Source organism: Phyllostomus discolor, chromosome 6 (genome assembly GCF_004126475.2).
Source record: "Phyllostomus discolor isolate MPI-MPIP mPhyDis1 chromosome 6, mPhyDis1.pri.v3, whole genome shotgun sequence".
Classification (NCBI taxonomy): Eukaryota; Metazoa; Chordata; class Mammalia; order Chiroptera; family Phyllostomidae; genus Phyllostomus; species Phyllostomus discolor.
The window spans coordinates 128481656-128490151 of NC_040908.2; positions in this window are offsets into that span (position 1 = coordinate 128481656).

An 8496-nucleotide genomic window follows, 5' to 3' on the forward strand; every position below is an offset into this window, starting at 1 on the left:
GGTGAACATTATGGTACATAAATTTATTTCAATGGAGCTGCTAAAAAAAGAAGACAAACCTTTTTTTTAAAAATTATGGTTCAGCCCTGGCTGGCATAGCTCAGTGGATTGAGCGCGGGCTGGGAACCAAAGTGTCCCAGGTTCGATTCCCAGCCAGGGTACATTCCTGGGTTGCAGGCCAGAACCCCAGCAACCGCACATTGATGTTTCTCTCTCTCTCCATCTCCCTCCCTTCCCTCTCTAATAAATAGATAAATAAATAAATAAATAAATAGATAAAATATTTAAAAAAAAAAAATTATGGTTCATCTTGTAAATAAAATGAGGCAGTCCTGTATGCATTCATATGAAACAATCTCCCAAAATATTAAGTGAAAAAGCAAGTTTTGCAACAGTATGCATCTATGCTACAGTTTCTTATAAAAATGCATAAAAGATTACATATATTTGCATAAACTACTTCTGAAAAAATATACAAGAAAATAATGTTGGTTGCCTCTAGGTAATAGGCTGGAGGCTGGGGGTAAAAAGGAGACTTACTTTTCATTGTATACATTTTTGTATCTTTTGAATTTTGTATTATGAGCTTTTTAAATATCTATTTTAAAAGAAATAAAATGGTTGTTTTCAAGAAAGAATCCCAGTGACATTAATGAGGTCCTCTATTTCAAACAAACTGCATTTTATTAAAAGATTTTCTGTTTGGTCATCAAATTTGGGGTATAGGCTCGCTGGTACAAGTTGATTACAATAAATAGTTTGAATTTAGGCCTCAATGTTAGGTTTAAATGTAGAAGTATGATTGGCTTTATGTGATATACAAAGGTCTGTCCAGATGGTATCCAGCCATGTAACATGAAAAATAGAGACATTTATTGAAGAAGATACAAGATATAAGAAACATTGTCTGTGAAGTCACCCCAGCAATTCTCCTACATCCTGGCAATAGCAGTTCCTTCCTGTAGCAGGAGCTGAATGCACTTGGCAGTTTTTTTATAAAAAATTTTTATTGAGACTTCCGGCAAGATGGAGGAATAGGAGGACGCACCGTACCTCCTTGTACAACCAAGATTAGAAAACCAATAATTTACAACAATAATTTACTATCAGAATAACACCCAGATCCGGCAGAGGATTTATCTGAATGGAAGTCGGGCAGCCAAGAAGTTGAAGTAGACGCGTTCATCCGGACTGGTAGGAGAAGACCAGCCGGGTGGGCGCGGGGCTGGCTCGGGTTGGCGGCGCGCGGAGGTCGGGGAAAGTTTGGCGCAAAATCGGCGCAAAAGCCATCCGGGGGCGCAAGAAGGCAGCGGTGATCCCTGAGTATGCAAGCTGCAGCTGGCAGACCCAGAGGGGTAGCGATTGTGGACCAGGGCAGAACTCACGCCCAGAAACCCAGACAAGGGTCTGAGTCCAGGGGAACGGAACTACCGCCATTGTTTTCTCCCATCCCGCTCCCGCTCCCGCCCCACCCCCACATATAACGTCACATTCTAGCAACTGGGGTGCCCAGCCCCAGTGAGCACCTAAGGCTCCACCCCCCACCGTAACAAGAGCAACCAGACCGGGAAAAAAAAAGGAGAGATAGGGGAAAAAAAAAAATGTTTTCAACAGAGCAGATCAGTCTCCCAGGACTCATCCTTTTGAGCGACCAAGAATTAGCCAATCTATCAGATGCGCAGTTCAAAACACTGATGATCAGAAAGCTCACGGAACTGGTGGATTTTGGACGAAATTTAGATGAAAGAATGCAGATTACCATAAAACAGATGCAGGAAGACACGCGGAGGAGAGCCAATAGTGAAAGGAAGGAATATGAGTCTCAAAACAATATAGTGGACCAGAAGGAAGATAGAATCAACCAAGCAGGAAAGCATGATGAAATAAGAATTCAAAAAATTGAGGAAAAGATTAAGAGCATCCAAGACACCTTTAAATGTTCCAATATCCGAATTATAGGGGTACCAGAATCAGAAGGGGAAAAGCAACAGATCGAGCACGTATTTGAACAAATAATAAAGGAGAACTTCCCCAATCTGGCAAAGGGAACAGTCTTCCAAGAAATCCAAGAAGCTCAGAGAGCCCCAAAGAAGTTGGACCCAAGAAGAAACACACCAAGGCACATCATAATTACATTAGCCAAGGTAAAAACGAAGGAGAGAATCCTAGAAGCAGCAAGAGGTAAGGGGACAGTAACCTACAAAGGAATTCCCATCAGACTGTCAGCTGATTTCTCCAAAGAGACCTTACAGGCAAGAAGGGGCTGGAAAGAAATATTCCAAGTCATGAAAGACAAGGACCTACATCCCAGATTGCTCTATCCAGCAAAGCTCTCATTTAGAATGGAAGGGCAGATAAAGTGCTTCTCAGATAAGGTCAAGTTAAAGGAGTTCATCATCACCAAGCCCTTAGTTTATGAAATGCTAAAGGGACTTATCTAAGAAAAGAAGATAAAGAAAAGACATGTATAGTAAAAGGTCAGCAAACTCACAAATATTAACAACCACACCTAAAGCAAAACCAAAAGAAACTAAACAATTAGAACAGGAACAGAACCACAGAAATGGAGGGCACATGGAGGGTTAGCAGCAGGGGGGTGGGAGGAGGAGAGAAGGAGAAAAGGTATAGAGAATAAGTAGCATAGAATGTAGGTTGAAAATAGATAGGGGGAGGGCAAGAATAGTACGGGAAATGTAGAAACTAAAGAACTCATAAGTATGATACATGGACATGAACTAAAGGGGGGGAACGTAGGTGGGAGAGGGGGTACAGGGTGGAGGGGAGAGAAGGGGGGAAATGGGACAACTGTAATAGCATAATTAATAAAATATATTAAAAAAAAAGAAACATTGTACATAGGACAATGACATCTCAGTCCCCTTCAAAGTAGGCACTTTGGCACCTCACACAGTTCTCCCAATCACCATCAACTGCCCTCTCATATTCCCCTGAATCTCATCGATGTTCTGAAATCTCTTCCATTTCAAAGGTGTGATTTTAGTTTGGGGAAAAGCCGAAGTCACGGGGTGCCAAACTTGGGCTATAGTGGGGCTGAGTGACCTGATGTTTCACAAAAAAAAATCCACACCAGATATGTTGCATGAGTGGGCATGTTGTCGTGATGAAGCTGCCAACCACCAGTTGCCCATAGCTGTGGCCTTCCAAATCATCTGATAGTTTCCATGGAGGAATGTTCAAGCTTAATGCAAAATTTGATACAGATTCATTGCTCTACTCACTCAGTCATTTTGAATGTGACAGCTACGCAGTACACATGCTCATTCAGTGGCATCTACCACCCACACTGACTAGTACAATGCAGTTGTCATTGTTCATGCATGCACATTCCAGTCCACTCTCCCTCTCCTTGGCGGCCAGTTTACATCAATGTCACACAAACCGTAATTACATTAACAATGGCTGGACTTTTTTTGGACAGACCTTGTATTCTTTAAGGATTAGTGTACTACTTATTTGGGTTATTCATCCCTCAACATCCAGCCATTCTGTTTTTTAAAAAGTTTTAAAATATGTTTTATTGATTTTGCTATTACAGTTGTCCCAATTTCTTCTCCTTTGCCCCTCTCTGCCTGGTACTACCATTCCCTCCAGCAACCCCTTCTCTTAGTTCATGTCCATGCATATAAATTCTTTAGCTTTCCATTTCCTATACTGTTCTTAACATCTCCCCTACAAAACGTCTATTTTGTACCTAACCAATTTGTACTTTTTAATCCTTGAACCTTTTCACCCTTTTCCCCCTCGCAGCTGATAACCCTCCAAATGATCTCCATATTTACGATTCTGTTCCTGTTCTGCTTGTTTGCTTAGTTTGCTGTTTGTATTTTTATTTTTTTAACTTTTTAAAAAAGATTTTATTTATATTTTTTTAGAGAGGGGAAGGGAAAGAGAAAGAGAGGGAGAGAAAAATTCAATGTGCTGTTGCCTCTTGCATGCCCCTCACTGGGGGACGTGGCTGGCAACCCAGGCATGTGCTCTGACTGGGAACCAAACCAGTGACCCTTTGGTTGGCAGCCTGTGCTCAATCTACTGAGCCACACCAGCCAGGGCTGCTTAGTTTGTTTTTTAGATTCAGCTGCTGATAGTTGTGCATTTGTTGCCATTTTAATGTTCATAATCTTGATCTTATTCATTTTCTTAAATAAGCTGCTTTAATATTTCATATAATAATGGCTTGGTGATGATGAACTCCTTTAGCTTTACCTTGTCTGGGAAGCACTTTGTCTGCCCTTCCATTCTAAATGAACTCTTTGCTGGATAGAGCAATCTAGATTGTAGGTCCTTGCTTTTCATCACTTTAAATACTTCTGACCAGTCCCTTCTTGCCTGCAAAGTATCTTTTGAGAAATCAGCTGACAGTCTTAAGGGAATTCCTTTGTGGATAACTCTCTGCTTTTCTCTTGCTGCTTTTAAGATTCTCTGCCTTTAACCTTTGGCATTTTAATTATGATGTGTCTTGGTGTGGTCCTCTTTGGGTCCCACTTGTATGGGATTCAAGTGCTTCCTGGACTTGTATGTCTACTTCCTTCACCAAATTAGGGAAGTTTTCTTTCATTATGTTTTCAAATAAGTTTTCAATTTCTTGTTTTTCTTCTTCTTCTGGCACCCCTATGATTCAGATGTTGGTACATTTGGAGATGCCTCAGAGGCTCCTTATTCTATTCTCATTTTTTTGAATTCTCTTTCTTCTTGCTGTTCTGACTGAAGACTTTTTTTCCGCTTATGTTCCAAATTGTTGATTTGAATCTCAGCTTCATCCCCACCTGATGATTTTTCTTTATTTCATTTAATGCAGGGGTGTCAAACTCATTTTCTGGGGGCCACATCAGCCTCCTGGTTGCCTTCAAAGGGTCAAATCTGATTTCAACTCCTTAACAGTTAAGGAGTAGTTACATTTATATAGTCCTAAAATTATTTTGGCCCTTTGAAGGCAACCATGAGACTGATGTGGCCCTTGGTGAAAATGAGTTTGACACCCTTGATTTAATGCAACCTTCATCCTTTTTATGCTATTGCAGTACCCAGTGAGTTCTTTGAGCATCCTGATCACCAGTGTTTTGAACTCTGCATCTGATAGGTTGGTTCTCTGTTTTGTTTAGTTCTTTTCCTGGAGTTTTGTTCTTTCATTTGGGCCATATTTCTTCATCTCCTCAATTTAGCAGCCATCCTATGTTTGTTTCTGTGTATTAGGTAGAGCTGCTTTGACTCCCTTGTTAGTAGTGTGGCCTATTGTAGAAAAGGTGCCTGTCTGGATAAATATGGCTTCTTTAAATCCTTGTTTTCCAGACTTCCATACAGCTAATTTTCTGATGAATCTGGGTGATTTCTTTTTGTAGATTAGTTGTAATTTTTGCTGTGATTATGTGTGAATGCAAAGCTTGTTTACCTATGCCTCCACCTTGGCCAGAAGTCTCTGAATCTGTGTAGAGTCTAAGCAAGGCTTTCTTTCCCCAAGGCCCATGGGCTCTCCAGCAATCTTCTAACGGAAGATATTCACTAATTTCTAACTGAAAGTCAGCATTTTCCTGGTTTTCGGGCTTGTTCCTCAGTTAGGGTACAAGTGGGAGGCAACCCATCAATGTTTCTCTTTCTCTCTCCCCTCCCTTCCCTCTGCCAGCAATTAGCCAGGTGGTCTGGGCAGTGGCCCTTCGCACGTGTCATGCGTCCAGCCATTCTCAGCATCAAGACTGCACTCAGCCCTGGCTGGTGTAGCTCAGTGGATTGAGTATGGGCTGCAAAACCAAAGGGTCGCCGGTTCGATTACCAGTCAGGGTACATGCCTGGATTGCAGGCCAGGTCCCTAGTGGGGCCATGTGAGAGGCAACCACACATTGATCTTTCTCTCCCTCTTCCTCCCTCCCTTACCCTCTCTCTAAAAATAAATAAATAAAATCTATTAAAAAAAAAGACTGCACTCAGCTGCCTCCATTAACAAAAAGGGCCCACCACTCACTTTTCCAGGAGAGCCTAAAGTAATGGACATGCCTTGTATACTCCCTTTGGCCAGCTTTCTTCCTCTTTCTTCCTTATTGGGTAGCAGAAGAACATAAGGAGTGAATAAATCTCACTGTGTCTTACTCATACTACATGTTCTATGAGTAAGGACTCACTCATTCAGAGGAAAAAGAGCCTGAAACTAGGAAGTAATCCTTACTCACCTTAGGCTTAATGTGCTCAACCACTAGGAAAATTTTTCAAGGTCTCCTAAATAACTCTTCAATCAGTGACAAACTAAAACTGAATTACAGACTAGGATTAACTATAAAGGAATGAAAATGTATGATCTTCAACTCTATGTAAAAGTATAGATGATCCTCACAATATGATGTTGAGCAAACAAAGCTAGACATGGAAAGAAAAGAGTACAAGTAAAACTATTCCTGCCACTTGGAGTCAAGATACCAGATACACTTGGTGGGGAGGTGGCATTAGGGATAGGAAGAGAGCCCAGAGGGGTGAGGGGCATTGGTGGGGTCAGTTTCATGGGCACAGGGCACTGAACTTAGAGAGACCCTGTAGTTGATGTAATAATCTGCTGTCACCATCCTAAAGTCCTTAATAAAATTTGAACATTGTATTTTCATTTCTCACTGCTCCCTATAAATTATTTAGCTGGTCCTCAAGTGTCGGTAAGATCCTGTTTCTTAATATGGGTGTTGAAATTTTGAATATTCACCAAACTGTAAATATTTTGATATGTTTGCTTTCCTGTATGTATATTATATATCAGTACAAAGTTTAAAAAACTGTATTATAGACTACTTCAAAACAAACTCAATGAAACACTACTTATGGAATGCAGCCAAAGCTGTATTCACAAGAAAATCCATGACCTTAAACATTGTTATCTGAATAAAAAAATATAAATCCATTAACAAAGCAGACAACACAAGAAATTGGAAGGGGGAAAGTCACAGCAAAGCAAAATCTAAAGAAAGTGAAAGGAAAAAATTAATAAAGATAAAGATAAAATGAATTATTTCAAAATCAGAAAAACAATATAATAGATGAATAAATCTAAGATCTAGTTCTTTGGTGCGTAGGAAGAAGCAAACAATAAAAATGATAAGCTACTAGCTAACATAATAAAAAAGGACGACAAAACATAAGTATTTAAATTAGGAATGGGAAAGGATTATACCCATGGGTACAGAGGAAATGATAAGAAATACAAGGGAATACTTTGCCCATTCCTATGCAAATACAACTTAAAATCTGAACAAAATGGATAATACTCCAAGGAAATATACATTACAATAGTGACTCAGAAAAAGTAGAAAATCTAATCAGACAAATCATCGTGAACAAAAACTGTTAAAAGCTATATACCTCGGGGAAAAAAATACTGACCCTATATACGTTAATGAACAATTTCTTTTAAACTTTTAGGGAATCAGTGTTTCTCATACTAGTAAAGATATTCCAAAGCATGAAACAAGAAGCAAACATCCAAGTGTTTCATGAAGCCAAATTCTTATAAAGATTATACAACAGGAAAACTATGAACCAGTCCCATTTATAAATATAGATGCAAAATGACTAAACAAAACATATGAACATAAAACACAGTTTATCTTATATTTTAAATTTTCAATTACAGTTAACATTCAACATTATTTTTAAAAAATATTTTATTGATTATGCTATTACAGCTGTCCCAGTACCCCCTCCATCCCCCTCCACCCTGCACACCCTCTCCCACCCACATTCCCTCCCTCTAGTTCATGTCCATGTGTCATAAGTTCTTTAGCTTTTACATTTCCCATACTATTCTTGCCCTCCCCCTGTCTATTTTCTACCTACCATCTATGCTACTTATTCTCTGTACCTTTTCCCCTTCTCTCCTCCTCCCAGTCCCCTGTTGATAACCCTCCATGTGATCTCCATTTCTGTGGTTCTACTCCTGTTCTAGTTGTTTGCTTAGTTTGTTTTTGTTTTTGCTTTAGGTGTGGTTGTTAATAATTGTGAGTTTGCTGTCATTTTATGTTTTTTATCTTCTTTTTCTTAGATAAGTCCCTTTAACATTTCATATAATAAGGGCTTGGTGATGATGAACTCTTTTAACTTGACCTTATCTGGGAAGCACTTTATCCGCCCTTCCATTCTAAATGAAAACTTTGCTGGATAGAGCAATCTTGGATGTAGGTCCTTGCCTTTCATGACTTGGAATACTTCTTCCCAGCCCCTTCTTGCCTGCAAGGTCTCTTTTGAGAAATCAGCTGACAGTCTGATGGGAACTCCTTTGTAGGTTACTGTTTCCTTATCTCTTGCTGCTTCTAGGATTCTCTCCTTTGTTTTTACCTTGGCTAATGTAATTATGATGTGCCTTGGTGTGCTCCTCCTTGGGTCCAACTTCTTTGGGACTCTGAGCTTCCTGGACTTCTTGGAAGTCTATTTCCTTTGCCAGATTGGGGAAGTTCTCCTTTATTATTTGTTCAAATAAGTTTTCCACTTGTTGTTCTTCCTCTTCTCTTT